The 21,517-nt window shown below is 42.3% G+C and overlaps 1 pseudogene; it reads right to left on the bottom strand.

Annotated features, from left to right (window-relative positions):
- The window catches only part of LOC140847604 (uncharacterized), a 195,087-nt pseudogene extending 194,848 nt beyond the window's left edge, over positions 1-239 (bottom strand).
- Between the last annotated feature and the right edge of the window lie 21,278 nt (positions 240-21,517).

The raw sequence follows: 21,517 nt of genomic DNA, 5'->3' as shown, positions 1-21,517 counted from the left end.
GTCCAGACCCCAGATTTACATGAAGACAGGCTGTCAATTAGCAGGAGTTATTTCCATGTGGATGTGTGGGAACAAGGAGCCTCCTCCCCAGTCCTACCAGTCTCAGGAACCCCTTCAGAGCTCACTGGACAGCTCCAGCCACTGGGCTCCTGCCTCGGTCAACTGCAGGTCTAGCTGCTCTATGAATGGTTCACAGCGACCCAGACACCCTTGATACCTGGAGCCAGATCATTCTTCATGGCGGTGGGGGCTGTCTTGTGCACTCTAAGATACTAAGCAGCATCCAAGATGCCGTTGGCATCTCTATCCCTGAGATGCCAATGGCACCTCATCTCACCCCCAGTTGTGATAATCAAAAATATCTCTAAGCATTGCCAAGTGCCCCCCTGAGATATAATTGATATACTGCAACATATATGTGCAAAATTGCCTGCACTGGATATCCTCTGGCTTTGAGCAACAGGACTTCCCCAATCAGGCTGTAAAGGGGATCACATCCCCCAAGTTAAGATAAGGGAGGGCCACCACACCCAACAAAATGGGGGTCTAACATCTGGTAAGGAGGGACTGCTCTTGAGTACTCTAGAATATATGAGAAAAAGTAATTGAAATGCAGAATATTATTATACACGAATAAAACCTGTTTCTACGTGCACAATTATATTCAACAAACATTTACGAAGGGCCTAACCAAGGGCTAGATTTACTCAAGTGAGTTTAAGGAAGGAGATGGTCTTAAAGGAAAGCAAGTATACAAAACTGGATTTGTTTGGTTCTTTTATTCTGTTATTTTCTCTTTAACTTTTTATTTTGATATAATCATAGACTAACAAAAAATTACAAAGAAATGTACAGGGAGTTTTAAGCACCCTTCACCCAGCCTCCCCGAGTGTCATGTCTTGCACAATAAAGCACATGACAAACCAGAACTGATACTGGTACAATGCACAGAGCTTATACAGAATTCACAAGCATGTGTGTATATCTGTGCATGTGTTGGTATGTAAAAATATACTTCCATGCCATTTTATTCTGTGTGTAGCTTACAATCAAGGTACAGAAATGCTCCACTAGTACGACTCTCCCTGGGCAACTCTTTCATAGCCACATCTACACCTGCCCCCACCCCTAACCTCCGGCAACAACTAACCTGTTCTCCAGCACTATACTTTTATTATTTTAAGAATGCTCTACAAATGTGAACATACCAGTTTCCTTTTGTGTGTTCTGTTGCCTGGTATGGGACAGTGGTTTGGGGCTGGATTGCCACACGGTTTCCTCTAAGGGGAACGGGCTAACAGAGGGCTCTCCCCATGACATGGATCCCAGAGAGTCCTTCCTGCATCTCCAGGACTGTAAAGGGGGCTGGGAAGAGGTAAACAGTAGCTGGGTTTCTTCTTTCCTTCTGCATGTTCTGAGCAGCCACATGTGCACACACACAATTCCGTCAACTGGCCTTTCAGACCCACATTCCGTCAACTGGCCTTTCAGACCCACTGAAGTTCATAAAGTATGGGGAGGAACAGCACTCATTTACCTGGGAGCACAAAAGAGTTAACAATACTATATCTGCATTCTCCCAGGAAGTAGAACTTTCTCTACCTTTAAACCTTAGTTTTCAATGAGTATTTTCTTCATTTTACTGAGATGTTACTGACATGCAACACTGTGTAGTTGAAGATGGACGATGCGTTGATTCAGTATACTTATATATTACAATGTGACTGTCACCACAGCACTGGCTAACATCTCCATCATGTCACATAATTGCCATTTCATTTTTGTGGTGAGGAACAGTTGAGATTTATTTTCTTGGAATTTGAGCATGTAATACTCTTAACTGTAATCAAAATACTATGCACATTAGATGCCCAGAATGAATGTGTACCTTTTTTTTTGGTATCATTAATCTACAATTACATGAATGACATTATAGTTACTAGAGCTCCCCATCACCAAGTCCCGCCCACATACCACATTACAGTCATTGTCCATCACTGTAGTAAGGTGCTGTAGAATCACTACTTTTCCTCTCTGTATTACTATGCCCTCCCCAGGCACACCTCCTATATCATGTCTGCTAATAGTAATGCCCCTTTTCCCCCCTTATCCCTCCCTTCCCACCCATCCTCTCCAGTTCCTTCCCCTTTGGTCACTGTTAGTCCATTCTTGGGTTCTGTGAGTATGCTGCTGTTTTGTTTCTTCAGTTTTTTTCTTTGTTCCTATATTACACATATGAGTGAAATCATCTGATACTTGTCTTTTTCTACCTGACTTACTTTACTGAGCAAAGTACCCTCTAGTTCCATCCAAGCTGTTACAAATGGTAGGATGTGTGTTCTTTTTATGGCTGAATAATATTCCATTGTGTATATTCACCACTTCTTCTTTGTCCATTCATGTATTGATGGACACTTAGGTTGCTTCCATTTTTTGGCTATTCTAAATAGTGCTGCAATAAACAGAGGGGTGCATCTGTCTTTTTCAAACTGGGCTACTGCATTCCTAGGGTAAATTCCTAGAAGTGGAATTCCTGTTCAAATTGTATTTCTGTTTTGAGCTTTATGAGGAACCTCCATACTGCTTTCCACAATGGTTGAACTAGTTTACATTCCCACCAGCAGTGTAGGAGGGTTCCTGTTTCTCCACATCATCGCCAACATTTGTTGTTTTTTGTCTTATGGATGGTGGTGATCCTTACTGGTGTGAGGTGATACCTCATTGTGGTTTTAATTTGCATTTCTCTGATGATTAGCGATGTGAAGCATCTCTTCATGTGTCTGTTCGACATCTGAATTTCTTCTTTGGAGAACTGTGTGTTCAGATCCTGTGCCCATTTATAATTGGATTATATAGTTTTGCTTGTTGAGGTGCATGGGCTCTTTTTTATTTTGGGTGTCAATCCTTTATAGGATATGTCATTTATAAATATATCCTCCCATACCGTAGGATTCCTTTTTGTTCTGTTGATGATGTCCTTTGCTGTACAAAAGCTTTTCAGCTTGCTTCAGTCCCACTTGTTCATGTTTGCTTTTGTTTCCCTTGCCTGGGGAGACATGTTCATGAAGAAGTTGCTCATGTTTATGTCCAAGAGATTTTTGCCTATGTTTCTTTCTAAGAGTTTTATGGTTTCATGACTTATATTTAGGTCTTTGCTCCATTTGGAATTTACCTTTGTATATGGGGTTAGACAATGATCCAGTTTTATTCTCTTACATGCAGCTGTCCAGTTTTGCCAACACCAGTTGTTAAAGAAGCTGTCATTTCCCCATTGTCTATCCATGGCTCCTTTATCATATATTAATTGACCATACATATTTGGGTTAATATCTGGACTCTCTATTCTGTTCCACTGGTCTGTGGGTCTGTTCTTGTGCCAGTACCAAATTGTCTTGATTACTATGGCTTTGTAGTAGAGCTTGAAGTTGGGAAGTGAGATTCTCCCTTCTTTATTCTTCCTTTTCAGGATTGCTTTGGCTATTTGGGGTCCTTTACACTTCCATAGGAATTTAAATCTATTTGCTCCAGTTTTTTGAAGAATGCTGTTGCTCTTTTGATAGGGTTTGCATTGAATCATAGATTGCTATAGGCAGGATGGCCATTTTGACAATATTAATTCTTCCTAGCCAAGTGTATGTTATGACTTTCTGTTTTTTAGTGTCTCCTTTAATTTCTCTTAAGAGTGTCTTGTAGTTTTCAAGGTATAGGTCTTTCACTTCCTTGGTTAGATTTATTCCTGGGTATTTTATTCTTTTTGATGCAATTGTGGATGGAATTGTTTTCCTGATTTCTCTTCCTGCTAGTTCATCATTAGTGTATAGGAAAGCAATAGATTTCTGTGTATTAATTTTGTATACTGAAACTTTTCTGAATTCAGATATTAGTTCTAGTAGTTTTGGAGTGGAATCTTCAGGGTTTTTTTATGTACAATACCATGTCATCTGCAAATAGTGACAGTTTGACTTGTTCTTTAGCAATCTGGATGCCTTGTATTTCTTTGTTTTGTCTGATTGACACAGCAAGGACCTCCAGCCCATTGTTGAATAACAATGGTCACCAATGTTTATCTTGATTAGGTTCCATTACCCATAAGATTAGGGGCAGCAAACTTCTTCTATAAGCCAGAGAGTATTTTCAGTTTTTTGGGCCACATGTTCTTTTTCCAGCAACTGAACTCTGTCCTTTTAGTGTTAGCTTGAAAGCAGTCCCCAACAATAAACACCTAAGTGTGGTTATGCTCTCATAAAACTTTACTTATGGGTGCTGAAACTTGAATTTCACATATATTTGAAAAAAAAATACTACTCTTTTTATTTCTTTTCAAACATTTGATAATGGAAAACTCACTCTTTTTTTTTGCAAGCTTGTACAAAACAGGTGGTGGGTGGGCTGGATTCAGCCTGTGGGCCACTGTTTGTCCACCTCTGTCCTTAGGTCTCCTAGGGCCAGCCATTAGCTTTAGGAAAGTTTACACTTAATAAACACTGTTTCATCGACTAACAACAAGCACTGTGTTTCTTACAGTACATGTGAGAAAATCCAGCCATGAGGAAATTCCAGGACTTGCATGGTGGCATGGCGCAGGTGGCGCGAGCTGATCTTGACCCTCTGCATACTGATGTCAGAGCTGCCTCACAGAAGCATACTGGTAACGTTTCCATAGCTGGCTTATTAATTTATATAGCCTTTTCGTTTCCCCCAACCACCTCAGGAAACAAAAGGAAAAGGCCTGTGTGAGGTATAGTAACAAACTAAAAGTTAAGTAACAGCCTAAAAGTTAACCTCTCTGTTCTTTGATCCTCAATTGATCTTTGTTTAAAGGGTGCCAGCTGCTCTGGTGGGCAAAGTTCACACAGCGGCCCTAGTTAGGACCCCATGATGGCATGTTCCCTACATTAAACCAAAAGCAGAAGCACACACCAGATCCCGACAACAAGGATGAATGCCATGAAAACCTTAGGTTGGGTGAAAGGAACATACCCTGAAGGCAGTACAATTGCACTTGGATGAGATGCTCACAAGAGGCAAGGCCAGATATAAAGGAGGCTAGTAGTGGCAGAGGGTGGGGGAGGGGTAACGGGAACGGGAATGGGGAGTGTCTACTCAGAGGCACTTTTTGGGCTGATGAAAATGTCCTGGAATTCAACAGTGGTGACCATGGCACAACTTTGTGAAACACTAAAATCCCTTACTGTGTGCCTTAAAATGGTGCATTTTATGGCATTGGAATTGTATCCCAATTTTTTTAAACAGGGATAATTTTCAGGGAAAATGCCATTGACCCACACAGTCAGAGGCCTTCCCCAACCTGAAGAGTGGCACCTTTCCCCAGGACAGAGTTCCAAGTGGCAAAGGGCGTTCATGTCCTGCAGCGGCGCCGCGGTGTCCCACCGGGGCTCCACGCGGCCTGGAAATGGCCTGCTCATCCTGGCAGCACCGTCTCCTGGGGGAGTGCGAGAGCCCCCCAGAAGCCCTCCACAGGCCCCGCCCACCAGAGCGCAGAGCCGGTCCCGGAGGGCGTGGCCCAGCCGGCCACCTTTCTCCTTCCCTCAGTCTCCCTCAGCTCCTTGAGCTTTAAGGAAATACAAAGGCCCTTCCAGATCGAAAATGCTGGAGATTGCACAGTTCCATAAGCAGCCTGTCAAGGTGACCTTGCCCTCTCTTTATAGAGCTGCTGGGCAAAGGCAGAGGCAATCCTCTCACCACTCCTTCATCCACAGAGGGCCTGTAGTCTCTAAGGGCATCCTGCAGACTCACCCGCGCCACACATCTGGAAGGCCAGGCCCGCTCTGCGTTGCTGCACAGCACTGAAATGTGAGCAGATTCATTTCCTTCTGGTCCCATGGGTATATACATACACTTGACAGTCAGTAACTACCAACTGATTGAGAATATTATACAAGTTGAAGAATATACTCTGACTAAAATACATTCCCAAAGTTTTACATACTGGTATGCCTGTCTGTATGGTGTAGTAAATTCAGGATTTTTCAAAGCATCATGTTTAATATCCATTTCTCATGGAAACACAGAAATCAGGCCTTGTGATCTTACCCTTTGATCCATAACATCTCACAAACTGTCAATCTGTCTGAAACAAACTCAGCTCCTAAACATGCACAGTGGTAACCAGGCAGATGGAAGTAGTGATGGGGTTCTCAGCCAGGCTATATATACTGGCCCCCAGTGGACATTTGGCAATGTCTAGAGACACTGTCGGGACCTGCGGGCGCACGGTGCCCCTGGCACCCAGTGGATAGAGACCAGGATGGGGCTAAATTCCTTTACTACACAGGACAGCCCAACAACAGAGAATTACACAGCCCTAAATATCAGTAGTGCTAAGACTGAGAAAACCTGGTCTTCAGTAACACCGGCCTGGCTGAGTAACTCTCAGGACTTGCTACCCATCAGCAAGAGAGTAAGATGAAAGGCTGGAGCTGCTTCGCTCTGTAGCCAAGGCACTGAGCACACACCGTCAACAGCAGCGGGAACATAAACAAGGCAGGCTTCCAAGCGGGGATAATAGAAGGCCCTGGGCTGGCCCATGGGGTGGTCCTGCTCCCCCAGAGGGGGCAGCAAGATTCCTCTGAACCCTGCCCCACCTCCCTGATTGCACCTGCCTTGTTCAAGATTGGCTAAAACCTGGGCACTTCTTGTTTCCTTCACAATTTCTCTGATGTAATCCCTGCCTTTTGCAGTCCTCATGTCCTGTTCCCTCTAGCTCAAGGCCAGTCACCATCTGTGAAAACCTCCAATAGTTTCCTACTGGCCTCTTCTCTCAGAAATCCACCCTGCCCACCAGGCCATCAGATATCACTTGGTACCTAATGTGAGTGAGACTCCAAGCTCAGTCCACTGGCATGAGGACTCCTAGTTGTTGTGAGAAACCAGGGAGAAAAGAAGGTATAAAATATTTACCATGGTTCCCCCTAAGCATCCAACAAGTGCCAGCTATTATGGTTGTTATCAAAGACACCATGCTGTCCAGATGCTCCTGTTCTCACTCTACACATGGGCTGTATTAGTTTCCCACTGGTGCTGTAACAAATTGCTGAGTGACTTAAATGATAGACTTTTATTATCTCACAGTCCTGGGGGTCAAACAACAAATGAAGATAAAGATAACTGGTGGTTATAACATGATGCAAAGGGCACACAGTTACCTAACCAAGGGCAGGTCAGGTACAGATGATGGCTCTGGGCTCAACTCTCCCATCAGGCAGACACTGCACCTTCAGGCTTTGGGTGAAGTTACTCAGGCTTCGGTTTCATCCTGACCACCCACAGCTCGTGCAGCCACTGCGGGCTTTCAGGAAGAGCATCCACACAAATGCCTAGAGCACCTGGCAGATGGTGAGCACTCTGTGTACATCTGCCATAATCGCAGACCCAAGGGATCGGAGGGGGAAGGAACCGGGAGGCATAGCCATCATGATGAGGCCTCAGGGAGAAGGACACGAGCGCAGGTCAGCCCACTGAGGCCAGGACTGTCAGCGCGTGCTTACCACTGGAGCCCTGAATCCTGGAAGAGCGCCTGCGATGGTTGCTGAATGAATGAGCAAATAAACTAACAAAAGGAGGTAGGGTGCTTAAAAATGCATAGCATACGGGAAAGAGCACTGGTTCCTGGTGAGAAGACTCACCTCAAGTCCCTGTCCTTCCAACTACTGGCAGGATGCACCCCTCGACTGCAGCCCCCAAGTGTGAATGAGGTATCAGAACAAGACAGTGTTAGCTCTTCCAGCCGTGAAGCTGCGTGATCCTATGCTGTGTGTGCTTTTCTCCAAGTCTTACCTCCCTTTATGCATACTCTGGGTCAGTCACATTGACCTGTCCCCTCAGTTATTCGGGACACCCAGCACTGCCTGTCTCCAGCACTTTTTTCCCAGTCCCCCTGTCCCTCCCCAGCACTGAGAAAGCACAAGAAACCCTCCAGCTAGATGATGGATGAGGATAAAGGTGCCCCAGGCTCAAATGAGCCCTCCCTCCCCTCCTGTGAAGCCATCACCAACTGACAATGGTGCCTTGTGACCATTAGTGTCCTCGTTTCATTTGTCTGTCTCCCATCTCACAGAAAACTTGGTCTCCATCTATGCCCCAGCACGCAGGAAGCCAAGAATATCTGTAAATACTTCTTCATTTCACTGGACTTAAATGGAATAACTGCACTCAGTAGAATTTAACTCTGCTTTTATTCCACCAGATTAATTTTATTCAATTTATTGGAAAGGCACCCATTAGTAAAAAGCCTTGGGCTAGAGGACACTTGCCAGGCGACCTTTAATATGTGACTTGACCCAAGGGTTCCTGAAGTAGAATGTACCAGAGGTGAAACACACTATTCCCACTTAAAAAAAATAAGAGAGAAAGGAAGAAAAGGAAACAGAGTTCCAAACATCCAGGTGGTATGTTTGGAAATGAGTTTTCCATTCACTTTTCTTAACAATAAACAAAAAAAGAAGAAGAAGAAGAAGGAAGGAAGGAAAGAAAAAGATCCTAGACAGAAAACAAACCAACAGGTGGCTGCTGAGGATCTAAACAGAAGACGATCCTTCCAGGAGTCCACCCTTCATGACCCAAAAAGAAAGACATTCCCCCATGTTCAGACAAACATTACCCAAAATTTTAAAAAAGAAACACTGAGATATCATTATGTGCTTATCATAAAGTTTATACAATCCAGAAATGGACTCTGTGTGGTAAATACAGTAAACCTCCTATTAATTAACACCAAGGACAGGTTCCAAGAAGGTAGCAATGATGTCATCTACCTCTGTTATACGTGGCTCCAGCCTGGCAAATTCCCAAACCATGAATTGTTTTCTCCTCGAGCAATAGCCTACTCAAAGGACTTTTACAACACCAAGAACTCCTCCATGTGGAGCAGGTCAAATCTCATCTCCTGAACAAACAGGTCCCTGAAAGCTTATGTCATGGTATCATATGGGCCTTCCGCAATCATCATGATTAGGATCCACCATTATTAGGCTGCTTATGGTTTGCATCCCAGTATTGTACAGTCTCGGCTGAGCTCCTGCAAACAGGTCAATACAACCCTGCAGGAAGCACATGGACGCACAGTCACTGAAGGCACTAAGTTTTACCAAAGGAGACAAAAATGTTCTTACCATATTGCCCACCTAAATGGTAAATACCTTTTTGTTAACTGGTCATTGACCTCCAACTTAACATATGTAGAATACATATGTGCAGCTAATATAATCCACGTAAGACTCAACCACAGAAACTGCTAGCGTAAAACGGTGAGTTAACCATTTATTTTTTAACAAAGTTTTTGGGTATGATTCCCAGAAAACTATGAAAACTGTTCACACAGTGCTGATCTGCAGAGACTGGGGATTTAAACCTAAGGTGGGTTCATAATCAAACTAAAAGACACCAAGTTACGTATACATAGAAGGCAGTGAAGATGAATTAATGCTTAAATAGCTTGTTGGAAATCTTAATAAAAGAGATGGAACACAGTAGTTACTGGGATTCTTGTCTCTCTACGTTAATGTTTTTCCTTTCCTACGCTCTTCAAAACCCTGCACATATTTACTGTTAGTTTTGATGTACAAGTGTTAAGTAAACTTCCAAAGGATTCACATTTAAATAACCTGCTTCATACAATCAATGCTCATTTTAGTAATTCCATGTGTACAAGCCTAATAACATATTAGCAACAGTGCAAGTGAGAACAAATAGAGCACTTTAAATAATTCTGATAATGTTACTATTTACTTCCAGTATTCAGACTTTAGAGAACACATATAAAAAGCTGTGATTAGTGTTTCCATGAGCAATACAAAAAGCACCGAGTCTCCTGAGACAGGAAAAAGAAATTGATTTCTCTGTGCTTTATCATACTCTACAACAACATTGAAAAGCAGTTTCTCAGTACCTAACTATTGATCTATTGCTCTCAGGGTAAATTAAATATGAGACCACATGCAAAGGAAACATGTAAATCGTTCTTTTGATTTCATGTGAGATGTCTATTAAGTTCATCACAGTTGTGAAAGTACAAGGGGATATGTACGCTCCACTTACTGCAGTAAAACAAGAGATAGCAAGGACTCATGCCACTTCTCAATTTTGACCCTGATTATTCAGTTTTATTATTACACACACATTTATTAAACCTATAGCACTTAAATGTACTACAGTAAACTATGAAACCACTTAAAATATGATGTTACTCTGTACATTTTATTGCTTTTTGAGAAGTACATCTGGCTGTGACACGTTCAAAAAATTTAATAAAACCTTTAATCACTGCAAATGAAAATCTTTTATAAGATTAAAAACCCTGCACTTTTAAAACTAGCATCTCAATTATATTTAATACCACTTACTAATTATTAGAAGTCGTACATTTTTAATGAAATGTGATCCTTCATGGTTCAATTGGAATGAACTTGGTATATCTACATAATAAACTATTTCAAGAAGCTTATAATAATTACCCCAGTATCTTCAGATTAATTAGGGAGGTAACAAACTGATTCTACTCTCTTGTATGCTATCATTAGGAAAAGATACATATGGGGATAAAAGATTTTTACCTCTGTGCAAGCCTATTGTATGTTAACCCAGTGGTTCACAGTCACGGCAATTTTGCTCCCCAGGGAACATTTGCAAATAATCTTGGGGCATTTTATTACAACTGTAGGGCGCAGGGATAGCGAGTCCCATGGCATGAAATAGATTGATAGGCAGAGATGAGGGAGGCAGCTAAACATCCTTCAGCACACGGGACAGCCCCTTACCACAAAGAGTTATCCAACCCCAAATGTCAGTAGTGCTGAGGCTGAGGACCCCTGCTCTAACCTAATGGTGCCACCTCCCTTGTGCAGGTGCTTTTAGGCAATGGACCATACATTTCTTCCCAGTTTCCCTATACCCAAAACAGCAACTTTGGATCTAGTACATTGGAGACAATTATTTGGCACTGACACCTTGATAAATTGGCATCAGTACTAACGTGTAAAAATAAGTAAGTCAGATATCATATTCTGAGGCAAACCTCCTAGCTGTATCTGTAGTGGTTTTCTCCTTAAATGTTGAGGTACCAGTGATCACGTTCATTCTCAACTGCTGCGTACAAGCTTCTTCTTAGGTGTGCACAGTGGACTGTGAAGAGTTCTCGAACTGGACATGTGAGATTTAGACTGAAAATAAGAGTTCACTTTTATCTTTTTACAGTGCTGGTGCAAATGAGATTTTATTTTAATTTGAGCCTTTCGTCTTTTAAAGCTCTTTTCCTTTTGGGTGACCACAGCATTTTGGTATACTCTGATGAAAGATTCCCCCACCCCGCCTTCTTATCACCATCAGCCTAACTCATCAATTTTGTTCTCCTCTCTCTGTTTTTCTTTATTACTCCCATTCTTCTTATTTAGGGTTGTTTCCATTAACACAACTGATGAGTAAGAAGAACGAACCAGTTAAAGGCTTAATTAATGTTCCTCTGAAGAATACCATTTGAAAAACTTGTGGGATACTGGTGAAATGACAGATCAGTCTGTTACAGAAAACCAGTCCTTGTCACCAAAGTCAAATCACAAAACACAATGACAAGGTTTTGAAGAAAGGAAAGGAATAGTTTATTAATCTGCCAGAAAATGAGGGAGTGACAGACTGGTGCCTTAAAAGCCTTAAAACCACTGCCTCTCCCAAAGCACAAGCAGTTGGGGCTTTTAGAGGGAAGTCGAGGGAGAGAGGCTGTGCTGTTCACAGACACAGCAAGTAGCAAATTGCAAGGATGTAAGCTGACATTCTTGAACCGATTCAATTGCTTTTTGTGTCTCTTATTGGTTCCTCCTCAGATCCAATAAAGGGGTGACATCCAAAATATATAAAGAGCTCACACACCTCAACAAACAAAAAGCGAATAATCCAATTAAAAAATGGGCAGAGGAGCTGAACTGTTCTCCAAAGAAGAAACTCAGATGGCCAGCAGACACATGAAAAGATGCTCCACATCGCTAGTCATCAGAGAAAAACAAATTAAAACCACAATGAGGTACCATCTCACACCAGTAAGGATGGCCACCATCCAAAAGACAAACAGCAACAAATGTTGGTGAGGTTGTGGAGAAAGGGGAACCCTCCTACACTGCTGGTAGGAATGTAAATTAGTTCAACCATTGTGGAAAGCAGTATGGAGGTTCCTCAAAATACTCAAAATAGAAATAGCATTTGACCCAGGATTCTCACTTCTAGGAATTTACCCTAAGAATGCAGTGGCCCAGATTGAAAAAGACATATGCACCCCTATGTTTATCACAGCACTATTTACAGTAGCCAAGAAATGGAAGCAACCTAAGTGTCCATCAGTAGATGAATGGATAAAGAAGATGTGGTATATATACACAATGGAATATTATTCAGCCACAAGAAGAAGACAAATACTACCATTTGCAACAACATGGATGGAGCTAGAGGGTATTATGCTTGGTGAAATAAGCCAGGTGGATAAAGGTGATTATCAAATGATTTCATGCATATATGGAGTATAAGAACAAAGAAAAACTGAAGGAACAAAAGAGCAGCAGAATCACAGAACCCAAGAATGGACTAACAGTTACCAAAGGGAAAGGGATGGGGCTGGATTGGTGTGAAGGGAGGGATAAGGGGAGAAAGTGGCATTACAAGTAGCACACCTAATGTAAGGGGTGGGCACAGGGAAGGCAGTATAGCACAGAGAAGACAAGTAGTGACTCTGTAGCATCTTACTATGCTGTTGGACAGTGACAGTAATGGGGTTTGGAGGGGGGGCTTGATGATGGAGGAATCTATCTAGTAACCACAGTGTTGCTCATATAAGTGTATATTAATGATACCAAAATTTAAAAAAGTGCAGAATGCTATGATTAAAAAATAAGGACAGTGTACCACATAATAGGAGGGTAGTCAGAATCTTGCTAAAGAGGTGACAGTTGGGCCCCAGACCTAAAGATAATTGGAGCCAGCCTGAGCCCAGTGAGGGGAACTGACTTCTGAGGAAGGGGGGCCAGGGTGCAGGGGCTAAGGCCGGAACACACTGCCCACATTGCAGGGCTGAATGATGCACCCCCCGGGGCTGGAGGCAGAGGGCGGCACAATCGCACAGCCAAAGCTGGGGTTGGTCCTGGGAATGAAAGCTCACAGCGAGCACATCCTCCCTCTGGCTTTCGCAGGTGCTGCTCATCAGCCAGGGGTCAGCGACACCCGCATGTTCAGTGCACATGGTGTGGGGGGTCACGGGGAGAACAGTGCAGCCCAGAGAAGGCACATAGTGGATCTGTGGCATCTTGCATGCATAATACTGTACATAGACCACACATTAATGTACTCCCAGCGGGATCTGGGGCAGCATCCTTACCACCAAACACTCGAATGTGTCTCCATTCAATAATATGAAGGACAATAAATAAAGAGCATTAAGTAAAATACATAAGGATCACAAAGAGCATCATGTCTGTTCAGGTCAGGAATTGCCATCACATGGCTTTCAGAGTTGTAGACGAGGGACTGCGGACATGTACTGCTCCAGTCCTGGTGCTCTCTGCCATGGTGTGGAGCAACTGATCATTGAATATACAAAGACTACTTGAACATCTTTTCTCTTTCTTCCCAGGGCTTCTCTGGATAGCAGCAAACCTACTGGTCATCAGCAGACAGAACCATTAACCCTAAGTATTTTCTCCACCACCTTCATTACGCACTTCAAGATGCAATTCTCTTCTTTAATCACTACCGAGAGAGCTCAACTACACTTTACACAAATCACTCAATTTTTCACCTGCTTATTTATTTCTCTTTCAATTTCTTCTCTGGCTTCTTTAGGAATGGTCAGAGAGAGGAAGAGGTGTAAAAGGATAGGGCCATATTACGGTAAGTCAAGAAGGGACAGTGTGTCAAGAGTGGAGCAGGGAGCCCCACACAGTAAAATGAGTCCAGACATTTAGGAGGGTAAGTACCAAGAAGCTGTGACCTTGACAACCAGAAACTCGCTAGTAACTGCCCAGGGAGCAGCTTCCTCACAGTTAGGGGAATGGAAGCCAGATGCAAAGTTGGTAAATGAGTAGATGATGGTGAAGCCATGACAGTGAATTCAGACCTCATTTGTACAGATTCTAATTAGCTAAGATCAATGACCTTTAAAGCTCTTCAGGAGAGTCTATAAATTCTTTTTACTAATTCTATGTACTTCTTTATTCTTCCATTAAAACCTGCTTCCTTCAAGTACTGACAAGAAAATACAGTCAACGCTGGTTCTTATTCAATTGTTTTTCTTTTTGTTTGTTTTCATTAAATTGCTGGCATTGTAACAGTTTGTCTTTTAATATTTTACATCATGAATATACAATATTTCAACTATATTATGGGTTAATGAACTTCTGTGAGCTGGCCTGAAGGCTGTCTTACCATCTATGATGTGTTTCGATGGGGAACATCCTTCCTGAATTCCAAAGAAATCACTGGCAAACGAACAGCTTGAACCATAGAAAAAAATGGCCATTACTGTAGGTCAAAAATGAATGCATAGCATCAGTTTCATCTGGTCCAACCTCATAAGTTTTCAAACGCAACCTTGGTACAAACTGAATGCTGCCACAATACTTCCAAGCTCACTAATTATGGTGAGCTATGAACTAATGGTTTAGGATGACAGATGAGTCCAGGAGCAATTAAGACCTGAGTCTTAATTGAACTTTTGCTAAATTTGGCACGTGAGGGCCACTGGTTCACTGTAGCAAGGCACAGGACCACAGCACCTTATAGGTTTGCCTGCCCATGGTGGCCAGTGCTCACCTTTGTTCTTTGCCATGCTGGGGGGCTCTTGCTCCCCACTTTCCAATGGTCTTGGCTATGACCTCGCCCTGTTGTTCTGGGAACTTACTGTCAGGTTGGGTCAAAGAGAAATCAGATACTTGAAAAAAACTAGGATCACTCTTTCTCGGTCTGATCCAAAGTGTCCCCCTTTATCCAACACTCCACACCCATATTATTGTCATATAGTCACTAATTTTCAAAAATTGCAAGTGACAACAAGGAGTAACTATGGAAAAATTATGCCTAGGGAAATAGCTGTCATTTCTTTACTGGCCAAACTGTCTGTGACTGCCCAGTACCACCAACTATTGTACCCCCAGTACCCTACTGTGTCCTCTAAACAGGAGTCTAATGCTCTACTTTAAGAATTAGCTCTGACCCTGTACCCATAACTGATATAAAATGCTTTTTCAAACAATATTGTGAAAATAAAGAGCAAACTGACTCAATAAAGAACCAGAAAGTTTCCATTCATTCATTCAAACCAAAATTCCCTCGAAGGGAATGATATTCTTAGTGACCATCTGAATCTTGTCATAAAAATAATGAATACACCCTTTCTAGGACATTCTTCCTCTGTTTCTATTTCCTGAACCTAGCATGATAGCTTACACACAGTGGACATTCAATCAGTTCTTGAAGCAGATAGGAAGAAAGGAAGGACAGATCTAGGAAGGGTAGTAGGGAAGAAGGGGGAAAAACTGCTGTGTATTTGCTTATGTAATTGAGGTAACTAGGCACGTGATTTCTATGAAGGAGAACATGTTTTATGAAATGAAATATTATGTTAAGGGGCTCTGTGAATTTAAAATAACTGGGGATTTCACCTCTGAGGGATTATTTTACTCTTTTTGGTTCTTAATTTGTGTCTCTCCTATTTATTCCTTATGCAGGAATGATAAATGTGCACCTTTCACTTGGTGACATTCACATCTGGAATCTGATCATGGATCATTCTAAATGCAAGAACTCACTGCATTCTTTTATATAGTGATGTTTTGTATCTGTTAGTTCTTGTGGGAAGCGTGGAAGTTGAAACTACACCAAACAACCCAAAGCGTCCCTGCATTTACATTTCCTCTGTGAAACAAGTCCAGATATCACCATCCCAGCTCATTTCTTCTGTCATGACTGGGTTTTCAGATGCTTCTGTCTTTCCAGTTTCATTGTAGTTTTGCTAAGGACTAGGAGACAGGAATGACGTCTATATTTCCACTGGCTTTACACCATTTTATTTCCTGTACATATCACCTCACAATGTGTTCCCTTGCAGAACATTATGGAATCATCAAATTAAAAGTGAAAGGTGTGGTTGATGATCGACTGTTCTCTAAGTACACAGAGTGTTTGTCAAAGGCAGTAGGCAGGGGACATGAGCACCATTTTGCTGTTACGGTGAATGTCAAGTTTACGGCACAGCTCTGCTAGTGTAGACAACTTCCCCAAAAAGGATATTCAGTGAAGCAGATTTTTACAAGTGGAATAAATTCCCTCAGCATCTGAATAAACAGACAGTGAAGAAAATGATCTGGTGATCAAATTGGTTCACCCCCTGCCGTCAAAATAAGCCAACCTAGGAACAGTGTTTCTCAGCCTTCTTTACCCCAGTACTGAGACTTCTCAGACCTCTTTTCCTAGTAGCTCACCCAGGAGATTTTGATGTCATGGATATGCTTTTTATCTCTTCAGGTCCTATATAAACCATTTTGGTGGACTATAAGCCATGGTAATACCCTAGCTTTTTCTTCCTACCAAGAACAATGTCCACCTTCTTTCGAGTGTGTGCCTTGCATCATGCTTGCTCACATTCAGACAAGGCTTCACCATGCCTACATGCAAAGCTTTTCCAGAGGCTACAACTCAGTAGAATGTAAGATAGGAAGTGGTTCTTTAGTAAATCATACATTGTCAACTGAGAAGGCAAATCTCTTTCTCTCCTGAAAATAACAAAGTCCTAGTAATATTAATAAAGCATCTGGTTCCAAAGTCAAAATGGTGTCCAAGCAAAAAAATCTTATACTCACAAAATCAAACTCCTCCGTGTACAGGGAGAGATGCAGGCTTTGCTCGCAGAGGGGATAGGACTGGGCATTTGTGAAAGATACCATGTAATTTTCTTGATTATGGCCCATGTTTATTGAGCACTTATTATGTAAACTTTCAGGTCTGTGAAGTCAGGGATTGTGTTCAAGTCTGCTCATCTGTGTAGTAAAGGAAAGAAATAAGGAAGGGAGAAAAGAAGGGAAGGAACTACTCTTAGTGACCTGAACACTGCCTCTAAGAATATTGTATGTAGTGTGAAGACACAGACATGTAAACAAATGAAATAGTATAATCATCATCAATGCAAAAAGATGCATAGATATGGCGAGGTTACAAAGCTGCAGTTGATTCTATCTGGTTAGAGGTGGGATGAAAGTGAAGTTGGTTCTGAAAATATGTATGGAGACAAGGCTGTATGAGGACTTCTGTAGGCTCTAGGGTGCCTTGCCTTTATGGTCTCCTGCCTCCACAGAAACACACTGAGATGCAATGAGAGTGCAATGAGAAATGACATCAGTGTCTGGGCAGTCTAGGAGCATGTATCTGAACCTCCAGGAGGGGAAGGTGTTTAAGGGAGAGAAACCTTAAGGACAAGCTAGAAGAGTGGCTGAGAGGTTGGGAGCAGTGTGCCAGGTAGGAGGCACAGAATTTTCAAAGATCTGGAAAAGAGATCTATTATGACTTGAAAACAGGGAGAGAAAGGGGAGAACGGCTGAGAGAGGAAGTGAGGATCATACTACAGTGGGCCCTGTGTTAAGGAGTCTGGCTTCATCCTAAAAGTAACAGGAAACCATTTAAAAGCTTCTATGTTAGGAACCAACAGGATCAGGTTTGCATTTTGGATGTTTATTCAGACTGTGTTGCAGCCAATGAGCTAGAGAGGTTGTGGGGGACATTCTGGGGTCCACCAGGCTCCCTCTTCAGGGCCCATGTATCCAACCCCAGCTGCTGGGAATACTGGCTTTTGAAGGCTCACAGCTGAGTCCTTCAGTGGGCATTGCCCCCAGCCACAGGGCACTGCCTTTCCTGAGAGCAAAGCCTGCTGCAGAGAGCATCCATGGCCATGCCCGACTAATAACGTGGGGGTACAAAGGCCCAGCTACTTTACCTCAGTCAGGAACAGGCCCACCTCCTAAGCTCTCTTTAGAAGCAGCAGGGTCCTCTGGTCATCCATGTTGCTGCTTACTTCTCCCTCTGTCTGCACTCTTAGTTTCCTGTTGCTGCATATTATCACATACTTCATGGCTTAAAACACACACACACTTATCATGTCTCACAATGTCCATGGGCCAGGAGTCTGACCACAGCTTCACTAGGTCCTCTTCTCAGGCTGCAAAGTGTTGGCCAGACTCCATTTTCATCTGGAGACTTGACTGGGGAAAAATCTGATCCCAAGCTCACTCCAATTGTCCACAAAATTCATTTCCTTGTGGTTTTACGACTGAGGAACCCAATTTCTTGCTCACCATTGGTGGGAGGCTGTCTTCGGTGATGAGAACCCACCAGCAATTCCTAGAGGCTCTTCATGGTTTCTTTCCTGTGGGCTTTCCCAGCATGGCCACTTATTTAATCAAGCCAGCACAGAGAATCTCTAGAAGTCTGCTTGCAAGAGAGACTCAGACATACCATAAAGTAATTACAGGTGTGACATTTCTCCCCTTTGCATATTCTGTTAATTAGAAGAAGTCACAGGTCCCGTCCTCACTCAGTGGAGAGGGGATTACACAAAGACAGGAACATCAGATGATGGCAGACACCTGAGTGTCTGTCTAGCTCAGTTGCCTTCCTCACTGCTTAGAGCTGTATCTCCTGAGAGCCCCCCCACCCCACAGTAAGCCTTCTGCATGCCACTACCCATCTTAGAGTCTGTGTCCAGGGAAAATGCTGGCGGCAGGGAAATGAGATAGAGACTGCTGCTATAACATCAACACTGAGTGACAGCCCTGGGAGATGGGGCAGCAAACTTTCTTTTTATTAATAAATGTATCATAATTAATGTTAGAATTTAGAATAACACGTGGTCAGTCTGGAAATAAAATCCAGTCTGAACACTACTAGGTATCTTGAAGCAAGGATACACACAAAAAATTTCAATTATTTCTAGTGTTATAGAGCAGAATAAACATAACTAGGAAAAATTAGGTTTACTATATTCCACAGCGTGAAAACCACAATCAGTCACATAATCAAAAAGAGATGATTAGCACTTTATTAGGTTAGCAGAGGCTCCACTTTTGCAGATTGCAGAAATAGTCAAAAAGCAGAGCTGCCCTAGAAGAGACGGATGTATAAGATACAATAACTGTTGGTAACAACAGGATATTCCACCTTGTGCATCAACATGCCCATTTTCATTCATTCCATTTATAATGATTACTTTTCATTCTTGCTTACTTAGTCATGTACACAGTGATATAAATGATATTGAAAAGGGTTCATTTTCAGAAATTTCTACACCATATTAGAGGTATTTTCCACTAGAAAAATGTTTTTCCTTAGGTCTTCCAAGTGTGAAACATATATATGTAGTAGCCTGGCCTTATCTCTGGAAATGCCTAAATACTAATGCATTTTTTAAATCAATAACTATAAACACCACGTGATTAAATTTACACAATGTGTTGTCAGAGAAATATTTTAGAGAGTGGCGTACAGTTCCAAGGGTATTCACGGGTGTAAAGGATTGCCTATCATTGTCATACCCACAAAAATTTCTTAATAAAGAATGATGAAACTAAATGTATAATCTGCCCTTGATAACGTGTGATCCTCAGCAGTTGCAAAGAACAAGTGCTGAGTGTCTTGGGGAAGGAGAACAGCAGCCCTTCAGAGAGGGGTGAGCCGCTCATGCTCTGTCATGAAGGTGTCATTCCTGTGGCCTCCCTTCATGTCCAGGGAATCGCAGGGCATGCCATTTCCAATTGTGATCGTGTTTCAACACTTATTCACTTCAGTTGGTCCTTTGTTCTTCCTAAATGCACACAGAAAGAATGATTGGGATCTAGTGGAGAAAGCATGATCTTGGGTACAAACACAGAGAGCAGACAAGGGGAGGGGAATCTTCGAATGGTGAAGTAATTGATGATGATGTGTGTTTTCAAATACATGTCAAAGATCATAAAGAGCTGATGAGGTGAAAAGATGCTCTCAAGACAAGAAATCTGCATGGATGATATGTACATATTTATCAGAACAAGTGATCTTTTTTGTAATAGTAAAATAAATACACATGAATATGTATATGAATGAATATACATGCATATTGATACGAATATATTTGTTAACACACATTCACACACAAACTGTATGAAGGAATATAAGGAAAATATATGGTAAATTAGAAAATTAAAAAGTTTAGCTCTAGAACTTTAAAACGGTAAGAAATTTCCCTCATAGGGTTTGACAACTAGTAGTCTGCCAATTTTTTAAAAACTTGAGAATCAGACTGAAATAAGATATCGAGAAGCAAAGTCTCATCACTTTGCAGAAAGAAATGACAATTGTAAATTGCAGATATCACCGCTTGGCTCTACTCATTACAAAGTAATTGTGTTCATTTATAAGTCAGGTTTTTGGGACTCAGAAAACATCTTACTAATTACAACTCACAGCTACAATTCCAGGTCATTCCAAAAACTCTCTATGACAGGATAAATTTTTGTGTTTCTCATTCTCAGGCCCTTTGTAGATACTGCTACCCAAGTGGTAACAGACCCTTAATATTTCCTTGGGGTGAGGAAATCTGTAACCTTGAATTCAAAGGTTCTGCCTGCCTTGTGAAAGACCAAGCACTGAGCCAATTATTCCTGACGTCACGGAGGGAGAGGGAGAAAAGAGAGGTGGGTACGCCTAGGCAACTGGAGGAAGAGTTTCCCTGAGGCTTATCACAAGTTAGACATTGGGGCACCGCGGAAGCAGGATGGTGGGCACTGAGGCTCCCAGACTTGCCCAAGATTCTCTTGTGCCAGGAATCTGCAGAAACTGCAACGAGGCAGGCCTGAACAGATCATGTGGCTGAATGGTGGGCATTGGAGTGGTGAACAGGATTGACTCCCAGTGCTGTGGATGTTCCTGAGAACCTGGCTGGGTCTCTGGCAGGTAAGGAGGTAGGGAAGAAGCCCAGTGATGCCCGAGGTAGCTTCCTACTAGTCCAACGTAAGAGTCCATCTGAATGTGCCTTAAAGAATACAGTGGAGAAGGCAGGGAAAGGAGAGAGCTCTTGTTTGCAAAAAATGACAACCAATATGGAAGGAGGAACAGAAACAGAAAATCACCACTCCAGTAATAATTGATTTTGATGAGGGTCATCAATGGATACTCAACCACTGAGAGGGAACAGCATAGTTCCATGAGCTCAGTGTAGCCCCCCCACAAGCAAAGCAATGTACTAATTTTAAAAATACATTTGTACTTTGTCAAGGGAGAATTTGGTGAACATCACCAACAATTAAAAAAACTGTCAAGTGCCTCTGGATGTGATACACTGATATTGTGTCTGTGTGTGTGTGTGTGTGTGTGTGTGTGTGTGTGTGTGTGTGTGTGTGTGTGTGTGTATTTAATTCATTCATTTATAAAATGCTGTGTTCCTGCCCTGTCACATTTTTACCTGAATCTCTTAGGAGCAACTAATGAGAAAAATCCAAATTTA

Source organism: Manis javanica, unplaced genomic scaffold (assembly GCF_040802235.1).
Source record: "Manis javanica isolate MJ-LG unplaced genomic scaffold, MJ_LKY HiC_scaffold_24, whole genome shotgun sequence".
Lineage (NCBI taxonomy): Eukaryota > Metazoa > Chordata > Mammalia > Pholidota > Manidae > Manis > Manis javanica.
The sequence above is the reverse complement of the archived record's forward strand: the minus strand, read 5'-3'. Positions and strand labels throughout refer to the sequence as shown.